Source organism: Dendrobium catenatum, unplaced genomic scaffold (genome assembly GCF_001605985.2).
Source record: "Dendrobium catenatum unplaced genomic scaffold, ASM160598v2 fragScaff_scaffold_506, whole genome shotgun sequence".
NCBI lineage: Eukaryota > Viridiplantae > Streptophyta > Magnoliopsida > Asparagales > Orchidaceae > Dendrobium > Dendrobium catenatum.
The window spans coordinates 1,712,935-1,726,626 of record NW_021318968.1 but is presented as its reverse complement, the minus strand read 5'-3'; positions in this window follow the sequence as shown (position 1 = coordinate 1,726,626).

Here is a 13,692-nt window from a genome sequence, read left to right as displayed (position 1 = left end):
ATATTTATCATTTATTTAATAAAGAGCCACCTACCAGACAAAGATCACAAAGTCTAATATTTAAGTCATAATGTTGATCTTTTTATGCTCCAATACATGAGGCTCTACAAATCCTATATTCAAAAGAATTTAAATCAATCATAATTTGTAGCATTAAAGAGCCAATATAATCATTTTAAGTACACTTCAATAATTAATGTTGTTGGGTTCATCTCTTCGAAACATTTGGTTTGACTGTAGGTTTGTTGAAATTGGAGCTTTGGTGGTCCCACATTTAATTTTGGAAGTATCCAACTTGAATATGCCTCGAGATTCATGTTGGATCAAGACAATTTTTGGTAATGTATCAAAACAATCATAATGCTTGACATGATCATATCTATCATATGCAAAAATTTATATGGTGAAAGTTCACTAAAATTAAAAATATCACAATTTTTATAAGTTTTGATCAAATTAAAATTCATAAAATATTAAATAAACAAAATCATTTAAATCGGAAGTGGGATAATGATAATTGGATAGACAGACAAAATCAGCTCTAATAGCCCCAAACCTAAATTTTCCGCTCTTCTCTCCTCTTTTTCTTATCAATATTCCTATTCTATTCTCTAGCTTGAGGAATGTGAAAAATGAAAAATAAAATGGCTTTTGATGAGATCAGATAAGTGGACTTATATTTTTTTAAGAAATATATTAAAGATATAAAGGTACTTATGTCAATTGTTTAGATTTTAAGCATAAAATTATTATAAATTCTCTTATATCTTTAAATATGGGGCTCTGAAATTATAGAAAAATATTTATAAATTATCTAAGCATGTCTATAAAATTCTATTGAAATCGGTTTGAAAAACGAACACCTAATGGTCTAAGAAAACTCATAACGATGTGTCAATTTTTTACACTTTGCATAAAATTAAGAAAAAAAATTATTATAATTAAAGCAAAATAATATCTATAGTATGGTGAAGATAGTTTACAAATTGGACTTAGGCTCCTAAAAAATTATATGACTAGGTCAAAATATGAGCTATTACATTTTCATGAGATAAATTAGAAAATGTGGGTTTTTTTTTGCAAATAAAAAAAAATTATGTTTCCCAATAAAATGTTGGATTACAATTGAAGATTCAAAATGTTCTTATGAACAATCTTTAGTAATTTAGCTATATTTTGAAATAATACGGTTCTTCTTAGTAGTACATTCTGCTCCTACCATTAAGGCATTATGTTAAATTCTGGGATGATTTTATTTATATTTCCTTTACTGCATTGCAAAGAATTATATGTTATTTGATTTAAATATATGAGTTTGAGAAGATCTAATGTGGGTAGAGGTAGTTCTATTATGGTGTTAAATGCACATTTTAATGCCAAAGGCATATTCTGGTGCTACATGCACATTGTAACACCCTAGAATTAAATTTGAAATATTTATTTATATTATCTTTTTAAAAAAATATCAGAGCTTCTATAAATCATCAATATAAATAAAAACCAAAGAAAACAACTAAAAATTATATACCTTAAAATATTACACTATATTCATTCTCCCAAAATTAATATATAATACTTAGGAGATCAATACAATCACTAATTAAGCACAAACTCCTAACTACAAAAGAATAAAAAGAAAATGCATAACAAAGTTTAAAGAAAACCCAAGGATCTATATTTTTTAGATATTTAGGATTAAAATAATAATATAATATTATTTGGTCAAAATTTTAATATAAAATTCATATAAATTCTTTTGGGGCTTTAAAAATTTTAAATAAATATTCATAAATTAATTTTTTTTAAATACTAGTGAAAATAGTTTGTAAAACAGACCCTAAACAGTCTCAAAATCTTGTATCAATAGGTATTAATTTCATAAAAATTAGCACCAATACTCAAAATTTAATTATTTGGGTCAAAATATAAGTTATTACAATCTCCCTTAGAAAAATATCGCCCTCGATATTTGCACAAACAAAACATATCAATAAAGATAAATTCAATTCATAAATACATCAAACAATTCACCACGATTCAAAACCAATATTAAAACTAATAAATCAATTGAAATCCATTCAAAATCTCCAAAATATTGCATTCAATCAATCGTGAACTTATTAAAAACAATCATGCTCCAACATATCATTCAAGCAGAATATACTATGCAAATTATTAATCAATCAATTCAAGGATTAAAAATTTACCAGTGGATCCTCTAAGTGCATTCATGTGTTGTTACTCGGTCAAACTGTAAACTCTGGGTTATACAAGTGGCAATATTGGTGTAACAGACTATGTAGGTCCTCTTTGACATTAAGATATCCTTCTTTTATATGTCCTGCTTATAGACCCTTCAAAGTATTCTCTAGCCTTATCTAGTTTGCTCCCCTCTGAATCTGGATCCTATCCCTTGTTGTTGTAGTGGACAATCAGCCATCCGGTGTCCTCACTCCCCATGTATTAAATACTGTCCAGTTATCAAAAAATATGATCCACTATATCTCTTACCACATCAGACACACTTTAGCCTTATCTAGTTATGCCATCTCTTGATCTCTTTTTACTCATATCTTTTTTGAATAGAGGAATAGGTAAGTCATTCTTTACCAGTCTTGCCCTCTTAACAAGCTCTAAAAACTCCTGAATTCTCAACGGCACAAGTGGATGCCTCAATTTATCATTCAATTCTCTCAAAAGTATGTAGCATTTTTTATCATCAGTACTGACCAATTGAGGTGCATACCTAGCCAGGACAGTAAACTCTACTTCATACTACATCACTATCTTTTTCCCCAACTCTAATCTCATGAAAGCGCCATGCATCTATTTTTCAGGTTGAAAGAGGTACAAACTAGTATATGAAGATAACAACAAACTCTATCTAGGTGATATATGCATTCATCTTTCCTTAAAATTTCTTTCTATGTTGTATAATCCACCATCTCTTAGCTTCTCCTTCAACTATGAACACTGTAAGTGGTACTTTTTTTATTATTTGGGTACTACATACTGTCAAATATCTTCTCTATCATCAACAACCACTCCTTTATTGCCTATGGCTCTACAACTCTCTTGAACAATGGAAGTTTCAACTTATGTAATATATGTATATGCCTACCCCCTTCCGACTTCTTGTGTCCCACATATCTACTCTAAGCATCACTCATAGCCTGTGCAAGTATACTGGTTAACTGCATCATATTGTTAGAACTCACTAGAGTTGCTAATGAACTCTTTCCATTTTATGAATTTTGATCAGTAGGATCTACTGATAAAATTCTCTTTCCTAATCAATAACACACAAACTCAATATACATTCAATCAATTAAACACAGAGATGACAAATCTATACTACCCAACTTCTACCCCCACTCATAACAACTTCATATAACTCTAGTTATAATTTAATTCTTCCAACAACCACTCTGATACCAATTTGTAATGCCTCAGAATCAAATTAGTAAGAATTATCTATTTTATCTTTTTAAAAATATACTAGAGCTTCTATAAATTATCAATATAAATAATAACCAGCAAACAAAATTAACAATTACATATCTCAAAATATTACACTATATTTATTCCCTCAAAATCAATATATAATAGTCAAGAGATTAGCACAATCACTAATAAATCACAAGCTCATGATTACAAAATAATAAAAAGAAAATACATAACAAAATCTAAAAAAAACTTGAGAATCTCTTTTTGCTGATGGAATAGGGAGAAATAAGATTTGAATAATTTTATATAATGCTTTTAGATATATATTTAGGATTAAAATAATAATATAATATTATTTACTTATATAATTTAATCAATTTTTTTAATATAAAATTCATATAAATTCTTTTGGAGCTTTAAAAATTATAAAAAATATTTCTAAATTAACTTATTTTATTTAAAAAAAATTCTAGTAAAAATAATTTGTAAAACAGATACGTGACGGTCTCAAAATCCTCACTTGTACCAATATGTGTCAATTTCTTAAGGATTTGCACCAATGCATAAAAATTACAAAAATTTTTAATATAATTAAGCATAATAATATCAATCTTATGGCGAAGACGGGTTTCAAACTTGGCTTAAAATGACTCCTAAAATACTTATTTATTTGGGTCAAAATATAGGCTATTACACACATTATGTCCTAGTATTAGACATTGGGGGTCATAACAGTCTATCTTCTGATATGCTAGCATGAGAGTCATAAGGGCCAAAATTCTCTGAATTTTATTCTGATGGGAGGTATAAGGCCCTAGAAAATTTTATTATTTTTTGCTTCGATATATGAAGTGCTTTTTTATTTATTTTACTAGCATTATTATTTACATTTTTTATAATTACAAATATTATTTTGATATATGGTTCAGTAAAGTAACTGCATTTATTGATTATTTTTAAATTCAATAAAAATAATTTAAAATTTTAGATTGATAAGTGCAGCCTGCTGAGCTATTTTAACTCACAGTTTATCTACATTCTATTTCAGGATCTTGGAAAGGGAAATTAAAGAATCGGATGAGTAATTGAGTCGCGATCTAATCTATTTAAGCTTGTACATATATTTCCCTTTTTTATTTTCTGCATAGTCATAGCTAATTATTTAAATTATTTTGTTCTCAGCTCACTCTATAGCCATATATTGTAGTATAATTATTGTATATACATTTAAATGAGTAATAAAAGAAAATTTTGTTAATGAGTTATTTTCTGTCTACTAAAGACATTAATAGCTTTGTGGTTGGTTATTTGTTTTAATTGAGTTTGTTAATTGTTTGTTTTAAGTTCACTTTAAAGAGGATAAATTTTTTTGAAATGTTTCCCAAAACTCTGATCTTAGGCTAGCTTGTCGCAAGTCAACACAATATGACTTGTTTTGTATGTGAGCTTTATCGGGTTGGGTTGTGACAAATATGCTCTATATTTGTTTGAGTCATCCATGTGTCTCTAAGAGGTAGTGTAGTGTTTATGACTATTAGAGCATCATCTACTAGAATGATTATAATTACAAAAGTTTGAGGTGATATCTAATCCATATTTTTCTAGTTATCCCAGTGTCTACTTAAAGTGGAGCATGTATAGCTATAAGAGCACTATCTATGGATTAATATGATTAAGAAATTTGTCTGTGGAGGCACATATAAAAATGAAACTTTTTCTCCAAAAAGTGGATTAATCTATAAATCCAAATATTTTATAAATCCTTTATATATATATATATATATATAACAAAAGGTAAGTGTAGAAAATATATTAGGACATAAAACTAGAAAATAAGCAATCAAACTAATAAAGTTCATATATAACATGTTGTGGTTGGAAAATATGGGAAATGAATAAATGATAAAATAGAATCACTATCAATGTAACATATAAGGAATGATGTATCATATCAATTATATTTGAAGGCATAAATAAAAATAAATCATATATATCACTTCTCAATGCAAGGGGCTTACAAACAGAGTCATACACGAGGTCCTGGTTGGGTACCCACGCTCTGCGTTAGCGGGATTTGCCCACCCATGCCCACCTATGGTGACTTTCGGGATGTCATACCCACCCACTTTTCACGCTTCTTGAATGCAGCATCTCACAGATTAATGTCCTTGAGGTTTTTTTGCCATTTTCTCTGACTGCAAACTTTCAAGCCACATATCAAAATTTATCGTGGTCGCGACGCGGTTCATTGTTGCGCACTGCGTAGTAAGGATTACTGTAATATACTGCATGCATATGAGTAATTATTAATGTAAATTAATTTGTCCTCTGATGTTGAGTGCCCACCCATACCCGCCCACAAGGTCATGAGCGTACCCATACCCACCCATGCGTGGGTGGGTGTGGGTATGAGCACCCAATGCAGGACTCTGCTTACAAAGGTTCATCACACCTAACAATGTGGAGTTAAGATAAGAGCTAAGTCAAGTTATTGGTCATTCAAGGAGGATAATTCATTATAAGGATAATTCATAAATTAACTTATAATAAATCGAAGTGCATCAAATAACATAATTAGTGATAAGATAAAGTCTCATAGGATTTACTTGGGTTATATTTACAAAAAATTAAGCTCAACTATCCTATTCATTTTTATTTTAATTAGGGTATATTTTAAAATTCAGTTGCATCTTGATATTATATTCTTTCATGTTATTTATTTAATACAATTGATTTATTTAAATATGCATTAGAATTGTATGTTTTTATTCTAGGCTTATCAGAGTTAATTCCTTTAATAGTATATATTTAAAAAAATTAATATCTTAATAATATTATAGTTTAACTATTATAGACAAATTAGATTTATCTAATTGAAACATTTATTTTGAGAATGTTTTGTCCCTCAAATAAATTTATGAAATTTCTAACTATATTTATAAGTGGCTGATCTAAGTATATTTAGATTTAGATCAATGTATATATTTATGAAATTTCTATTAGAGAATCTCATTTCCTCTTGAAAGAATGCTCCACCCGTCTAGCTCATCCTCGACCATCGTTAAAGTTCTGCCGCACCACCTCCGGAGTTCTGCCGCACCACCGCCAGAGTTCTGTCGCACCACGTCCAGGACGCAACAATAAGATATGACAATTTTTAATTAGACTTGTAGATGGCTAGGCCGGCTTCCTCGAACAATCATTCTCTCTTAAAGAAAAAAAAAAAATCCTTTAGGGACGTAGGAGGGATGGACTAATCATGAACAGTCTCTTTTCTGCAGGAAGGGCTTTCCTAAAAGCTCTCTAAAAGCGGAGCTAAAGCTTTGCAGGCCCAGCTAGCTATAAGAGTGAGAACACGCGACAAAAAACAACAAATAAAGCCTGCACGGTTCCTCTCTTCCCTCAACCTTTTTCTTCTGTATCCTCAACCTCCATCAGGAGCCTCCCACCCAGCCGGCCTACTTCTGAAGCCCATCACTCCACATTCTCACCCCTTTCCCTCTCTTACTTGTCATTTCTAAACCCTCCATTTCCCATTTAGTTATAGATATCTATGCATAAAAGGCATCTTCGACAGAGATTCCTCAGAAATTGCAATTGCTTCTTCCTACTATGCACAGGGAATTTCATTGACTTAGGGCATCTCCAACCAAAAATCTCATTTTTCGCTCTAAAATGTTATGAAACTAAAAAAATGTCGTGATTCATCTCCAATCGAATTCCATTTTGCCCCGTAACGGTCGTTCTCTTCTTTCACGTGTTTCTTCGATAAGTTCGATAGAGACCAAAAAATGGCGCCGCAGATGAACAGTGCAACGCAAATATTGACGTCGCACTGTTCATCCGCGATGAAAAGACGTAAGAATTGCCGCTTGGTTGGAGCGACGGACGGTTCCATTAGAGATGCATCTCCAACCGAAAAACTCATTTTTTACTATAAAATACAGTAATACATCATAATACATTAACTTGTCTCCAACCGAACTCTATTTTTAATATGAAAAAAATTCTCATATTTCATTTTATATAATTTTTGAATTAAATAAAAAAAAACAAATGGTGGTCGAATAATGCAACTCGATGAAATAGTATCAAAATTTTCACTCGGTTGGAACTACGGAAGAACGACAAAGTTCTTTGTGGTTGTATTGGAGATGCCCTGAACAGCTAAATACCGCATTTTTACAGCTCTCCTTGCTCCATCTAAAGAACTTTTTTTGCCTGTGATTATGAATCCAGCACTTTTTAACCATTTTTCTCCGCAAAGAAAAACTGATGTGATGTGACCTTCGAGATGTATCACACAGCACATGGAACGCTTTGACTATGCGGTAAACCGGTCTTCTTTTCCTAAGTACGTCGGGCTTCTGGTGTAGTACTAATTGCAGTAAAGAGAAAAATTATAAAAAAGAAGCGGAGAGGGACGGATCTCCGGTGCGGCCGCCGTCCCCATGCACGTCGCCCTGGGCACATCTAAGTACACAATGGGCCGTAAAGTGTAAAGCGGGTTAGCAGTACGGGTACGGGCCGGGATGGTGGTTCCTCATGAACCGTGGGCCTTCTGGGCCCCAGTTAAAATAATAATAAAAAGGCTTACATATATATATATATCATAATATACTATTATATTTATATGTTTAATAACTAAAATTTTAATATTATATTCATGCCAGACATAATTCCTTTCATATCATATTAATATGGATGGTAGGAATGAAATATATAGGTGGTGGAAATAAAATACGAGCGACATATTTGATATTAAAATAAAACAAGATGTTATACATATAATATTAAAGTTTTATGTGTTAGATATGTAAATAGAGTAGTATAAAATGGTATTTATGTAAATCCCCCTAAAAAGAAATATATTTTATTTATGTTGAGTTCGTTCATATGAGTCTAGATTTGGCCTGTACGGTTCATGCATGTGCTGCAGCCTAGAGTCGAGACAGGGACGGGGTGGTCGTGGGTTTAGCTATAGGGAGTAGAATGCATGTTTGATGTGGAAAATGGGTAGTGCTTACGCGGGTGGGAAACTAGACCGGTCTAGTGGTCGTCGGTCCTTTTCTTATCCTTCTAGAGGTGTGTATTTTTTTGGTATGGTTCTTCTCTTTAATTTCATAAGATGAGAAAGGTTTATTTCTATTATATATTTGAATTCATCATCATTTTAAGGGGTTGCTCTTACACGTATGAATTCTTTGTAAGAGATGTGATTTTTCTTTTTTTGTTGGGGGGGAGGGGGGGGGTGGCATAGCTCAATTTTATATACATCTGAATCATTAAAAAAAATTTGTAACTCAATTAAAAACAACAAGTCTTTATCCTAATATGTGAGATTGACTACATCATTTTTTTCTCCATATATTAAGAGACAAATTCTCATTTAAATCTAATAAAAAAGTAATTTCAAATATTTCTAACCAAGTTTTTTTAGTTCTACCTCTACCTCTCTTAATATAAGTCAAATATAAAACATCTACTTTAACTAGGTCATCAAAAGGCCGACATTTAATGTGACCAAACCAATTAAGTCGACTCTCTTTAATCTTATTTGCACCAGAGCTAATCCAACCGTTTCATGTATACGCTCGTTTCGCATTTTGTCTCTAAGAGTAAAGTCACTTATCCACCTGAGCATCCTCATCTCTTCAACACTTTTTTTCCATCTCTTCAACATTTAACTTAATTATATGCTTCTCTTTAATGGCCAACATTTTGTGCCATGAAGCATTGAATGTCTCATCACCATCTTATATAATTTTCCCTTAAATTTGAGGGGTAATTTTCTATCACACAACAAGCTTGTTGCATTCCTTTAGCTCAACCATCCAACTTGAATTCCACTACTAATAGCTTCATCTATTTCACCATCACTCTTGACAATAAATTCAAGATATCTAAAATATGTACTCTTATTAATAACTTGATCGCCCAAAATCATAACCCCCCACTAAATATATTACTAATAAATTTACACTCAATATATTCAATTTTAGATCTAATTAAACGAAAACCTTTATGCTCTAAGGTTGACCTTCACAATTCAAGTTTACATTCAACTCCCTCTCTAGTCTTATCAACAAAAGCAGACACCAGGGCTCATCATCTTGCAAATGTTTAGTAAGAACATCCATGACCAAACAAAAAAGATATGTGCTTAAAGTTGATCTTTAATGTAATCCAACTGAAATAGGAAAATGCTTGGTCCAACCACCTTATATTTGAACATAAGTAATGAATCCAACATACATATCCTTAATGACTTCAGAGTAAGTATTATTAATGCAATAATTCAAATATTTGAAATAAATTTATTTGAAAAATATGAAAATTTTGAAATAGAGCACATTGGCGCTGATTTGGTGATCATTACGGGGATAGGCTATGAACAATATATATATATCATAAGTGACTAATCTCTTACTTCTATTTTCAATGATTTTGATTTCTACGAATTTTATCTCCCCTTAATCTACAAAAAGTGTATTATCTCCTGATATTCTGAATGATTTTAAATAATTTTATTACATTTAAATGAAGTACTGAATGATAGCATATACATAATATGATAACTTCATGTGATACCCTATTGATCCATGCAATTTATTGATTGAGAGTCACAAGGAGTTAAAGATAGATTGGAAGTTATAAAAAATTGGGGTGATTGATTCACGTGATTAAATGGGAGTTATAAGGAACATATATATTGATTAGGAGTTATAAGGGGTGGCTAATTGAGAGCTATAAGTGCAGGAGTAATATACCCTTAAGATACACTCATTGAATATTTGAATACTAATACCGACACTACTACGAATACTGTACTAATATTGCATGTGATGAATACCATTATTGTTTATTGTCATTAACACTATTTAATATTAATGATCATGATACTAATATTATTACTGACATTAGTATTATTGACTGCTAGTGATTTTATGATTGATGATGTAATGGATTGAGATGTGATGAACTATATAATAATAAATTGATACAGATATTCAATATATATATTGATGCATATATTTTTTATATGATTTATAGCATATTATTTTCTTTTATCTTATATCAATTTCTTTTGTAAGATTTTAATTACTTGCTGGATTATGTGCTAATTATATAATTTTACATATTTTTAAGGAAAGGGTAAGGATCATATTATATGAGGCTCTAGACAACATGCATAATTTTTCTACCTACAATTATAAAAAAAAATGCAATCATGTTTTATTCACTTTCCATAAGAATTTGATAAGCTCTAATTAAATGCTAAAATGATAAATAAATGCAATCATTCTAATAAAATTTTAGAGTGTGATAAAATGATATTAGAGCAATGATTATTAGAAGAATTGAAATATAACTATAGCTTATGAGTGGAATAGAAATGTGATATCTTATTTATAATTAATTGATTTGAATTTGAAATTTTTTTAGCATCCTCTCTCTCTCTCTCTCTCTCTCTCTCTCTCTCTCTCTCTCTCTCTCTCTCTCTCTCTCTCTCAGATTGATATAAATATCGAGGAATACAATATTAGAAGATGAGGAGATTGTAATCACTTAAATATTTTAAATAAATTTATTTGAAATATATTAAAATTTTGAAGTATAGTACTTTTGATGTCGATTTGGTGAGCGTTGTGGGGATAGGCCATGAATAGTATATAGCAAACTATCCAAATTCATTACCAATGCATTATATAAAATATAATTGGGCTTAATTCAAAAAGTGTCAAAATATTTTAATGTTAGACAACAAAAAACCCTACTAAGCATAAATTTATATTTTTAAAAATTAACTAAATTACCATATATCGTATATAACAACATTCTGAAGCTTTAATTGAATTAAAATATTATTTTTATATGTTAAAATAAGTTTTTGAATAGGTAAAATTAATTCTTTTTTAAAATTACTCAATAAAAATCTTAAATAAATACTCAAAATATTTATAATCACAATCTCTATTACATATAAAAAATTATAAAATAAATGTTTTGCCAATACAAAATTATTCTTATTTTCTTAAAACGAAATATAAATTTGATCAAAAAATTTCTAAATACATAAAATTCATGAATTAAATAATTGAGTAATTATTTCTTACAACAAGATGAACAAATCTCTCAACAAGGTTAGCTAATAAAAATTATTTTATGGCCTCCAAATCTCAAGTTTTTTTTTCTCTCTCATATAATTTCTCTATAACTTCCTAATTCCTTCTCTATTAGCCGAAATGAATTGGGAAAAAAAGATTAAAAACCATATTTAATTAAATGGCTTATAATGGATTTATATTTTATAATATAATAATAATATAATTTTATTAAATATTTAGCATAAAATTTACATAAGTATTTTTGGGTCTTAAAAAATTATAGAAAAATATTCATAAATCATCTAATTTAATTTATAAAATTTTAATGAAATTGATTTGCAAAATGAATACCTAACAATCATAAAATTCTCATTTATATCAATATGTGTCAATTTATTAAAAATTTGTTCCAGTACCAGAAAATATAAAAGAGTTAGTATAATTAAATCACAATAGTATCTATGTTATGGTGAATAAAATTTATGGTTTTGACTTATAATGCCTTATATAAAAAAATATTTCACTAGGTCAAAATACATGCTATTATAACTATCACCTAATAAGTCATGCTAATATAAAATACTATATTGTATCAATATTAATATTAATTAATATTAATATGAACTTAGTTATATCTATTAATCAGTTTAATATACTCAAGTAAATATAATCGTGAATATAATTATAAAAAGTAAGGCATGACATCTAGCTTTCATATTTTTATTTTCATATGTTATATATATATATATATATATATCAATCTCATCTTATCTTTCATTTATTTCTATTAATCATTTATTTTTATAGGTGACTTTCAAAAATTATTTAAGAGTCATCACTCTCTTCCCATTGGCATAATTTAGTTAATCAGTTCCAAGTTAGATAAAGGTTTAGATGAACCTTTTATTTAAAAGAAAGCATTTCGACCATCTTTCTTGCATAGGGTATTATATTTTAAGAGCCAATCCTATTCATTATAATGTCAACACCTAGCCTTGTTTACATGCAAATGTTATATTTTCTATGTTATATAATTGAAAAATCATATATGAAATGCAATAATAAAAAATGCAGAAAAATCTATCAAAATTATCAACTATGCATATACTTCAAAAATCTTAACATTCAATTTAACAAGTGAAAATTCAATATATTCCAGTCAAAATACTTATATTGGCAACATTAATTATATACTAAAAATTATGAGATAAAAGTTTTACTAATATAAAATTTTCCTCATTTTTTTTCAAAAAAAATATTAAATTATTAAAATAAAAAATAGGATAATAATTTCTTACAATAAGACAAGCAAATCTCCTAATAGGATCGATGAACAAAAAATGCTCTACGATCTATAAATCTAATCTTTTTTTTTTCTCACTTCTCACATTTTCTCTCTAATTTCTACTCCTACTCTTTGTTTAATGAATTAAGAATGGAAAAAAAAAGGATTTTTAATTTATATAAGATAATGGGTTAAGATATTTAGGAATAAAATAATATTATAATTTTATTTAATTATATAATTTAATTAATTGATAATAAAAATTGCATATAAATTCTTTTGGTTCTTCAAAAGTTATAAAAAATATTCATAAAATAACTCATTTTATTTAGAGAATTTTTGTGAAATCAATTTGTAAAACGGACACCTGACAATCCCAAACTCTCACTTATACTGATACGCATAAATTTCTTAAGGATTTGCATTAGTGCCTAAAAATTATAAAAAGTTTATTATATTTAAAAATATTATTTTTAAATTTGACTTATAATGACTCCTAATTTTTTTTTATCTGAGTCAAAATACTGGTTATTACATACTGTAATTGGGCAATGATAGTAGTATATGGACTATATTTAGGGAATCATGGTTAAAGATAACAATCAAGCAATGGTGGTTTGAAAATCATATTAGACTTCAAGTGGTAAAAGGGTTATAATTTGGCCGATGGTGGTTGAATGACTTAATTAGAAAATATGGTTGGAGGATTGTAGTGGGGCAAATATGGTTGTAAGGCTAAAGTTAGGCAACTGTAATAAGAGGATCATAATTTGGAAAAAATATTGAAAGATTGTAGTTAGGTGATGATGGTCAAATGATTTAAATTAGAAAAATAGTGGTCTAATGACCATA